We start from the raw sequence: 2,262 nt of genomic DNA, 5'->3' as shown, positions 1-2,262 counted from the left end.
TCTCAAAATTGGAGCTAAGGTCAAAGCATGTTTTAGCTTATGGAATGCTTCCTCTCGTGAATTCAGTTCACATGAAATATAAAAAAGGGCATATAGAGGTCTTGTGATCTTCGTATACACGAATATGAATCTCCTATAAAACCTCGTGTGTCCCATAAATTTCTAAATAGCCTTCTGGATTTTTGGTCTCTCGAGTTCTATGATAACTTGGATCTTTCCTTCATCTATGGTTATGTCATTTTTGGACACCATATGCCCTAAGATTCTTCCATGCTGCCTAACCATAAATTTACACTTGTGTGGGTTTAGGGAGAGCCTATAGTATTTACATCTTTCAAACACTTGCCACGTATGTGGGATACACTCTCTTCTCACCTTTGAGATCAGACACAGGCCAGAGGTCATTTATGTAGAAAATCCTTGTAAGCGGTGGACATCAATCGTTGGAACATAGCTTGCCCATTTCTAAGTCCAAAAATCACTACTCTATATGCAAACGTTCCCCCACTCCATTGAGAATACGGTCTTATGTTGGTTCTTTGGATATATATATATATTTGATTGTACCCAGAAAAGCCATCTAAGAGGATATAAGCTTCTTTTCTTGCTAATCTTCAAAGTACATGTTCAATGTATGGCCATGGGTAATGGCCTCTCACCATGGCAACATTTAACTTTTTTAGGTTTATGCATACGTGGATCTTTCCATTCTTCTTTGGTACTATGACTCTGGTGACACCTAATGTGTGTGCTCCATCTCATATGTGAAATATGTAGAGATAAGTCTATCAACTTCTTCCTATGATGGTTATGAAATAGGTTTCATTGTAAGTGTATGGCCTCTGTACATGGCCTTTCACTATCCATAAAGTGGAATTGTGTTTTGGCAGACTTCAAAGGCACTCCTTTAGATCTAAATAGCTCCAAGCAAACATCTATGTATTCCTTGAGTAGCTCTTTTAATTTGGTCTCCTACTTAGAGGTCAAGTTTGTAGAGTTCCAAACCTTTTTAGTTCCTTCCCCAAGTTGTGCTAACAGGTTGTGCTAAGGCAACCCTTTTAGCATCCTTAGGTCCATCATATGACACACTTGGTTCCCTTGTTCTCTCTCTTTTTGGTCTCGGTGGACACACCTTTATATCTTTAACTTTGTAGTTCTTGAAATGTTAGAGGATGTCCCTCTAGTCCTCTTCTTGGTCACTATCCTTGGAACTAACCTTTTGGGATTCTTTGATTCGTCCCTCCCATATAGCTTTGTTTCTTCTTCTTGCATGCCTCTTTCAGTGAAATGAGGTTGAATCTTTGGGGTTATCCTTTGCTAAGGTTTTACCAATCTCAAGATCTATTTTCAAGGTGTCAAAATTTGAATTCTTCATGAGATCCTTCCAGCTAGAACATAAATCCTCGGCTTGGTGGATCCATAGTTCAAATCTGGATTGATTCTTTTCTATTTTTAGGTGATCTTCTCTTCTTTTGAGAAATTCTATGAGAAGTTCATGGTGTTTTACTGACACTTCTTCATCCTCGCATCTCTTGTCTTGAGGTATAACTAGGCTGCTCGAAGCATGCAGTAAACCCTATGAGTGGGATAACTGTCCTCCCTAGAAGATATTTCTTCTTCCTTTGTATCTATCATTACTCCACATTTTTTAGGTGATACAATCCCTTTGCGTTTTGAGACTATGGAAGATATGGTTCTTATTGGAATGATGTCATTTCTATCTTCATCTCACGGAATTGGGTTCCATGGTTCTTGGACGTGTGTCCATTATAGCCAACAAATGTATCTAATTTTTCTCCTCATCATCAAGGGTGAGACAGTGACGCAATGGAAGTTTCCTTCTCATTCTCACACCTTTTATAGCAATGTCCATTTACATGACACATGTTTATGATTTCTAAATGTGTTGTCATGTTAACATACCATGATTCAATAGGCATCCTATGGTCATATCCCTATATGAATGGTTCTTTAGGTACTATTGTCTTCTCAGAGGTAAATGTCATCTCTTCCACAATCATGGATTTAACTCATTCAGTGCATGAATGAGCATCCGAGAATCATAAAAATTTGACAATAAACATATGTTCATAGGCTAGGCCACAGGACATTACTTCTACCTCTTTCAAAATTCCTATGTTCCTAAGTTACCCATCGGCTACTTTGAGGCTACTTTGAGGAAAATCTTTGAAGGTTTAAGGGGCTTACTCCCCCATCTTCACCATATGTCTTTGGTGGCTATGCTCACTCTCTCCTGATCCC

Source organism: Cibotium barometz, chromosome 6, assembly GCF_041138505.1.
Source record: "Cibotium barometz isolate CiBa-2024 chromosome 6, ASM4113850v1, whole genome shotgun sequence".
Taxonomy (NCBI): Eukaryota; Viridiplantae; Streptophyta; class Polypodiopsida; order Cyatheales; family Cibotiaceae; genus Cibotium; species Cibotium barometz.
Note: the sequence above shows the minus strand (reverse complement) of the source record.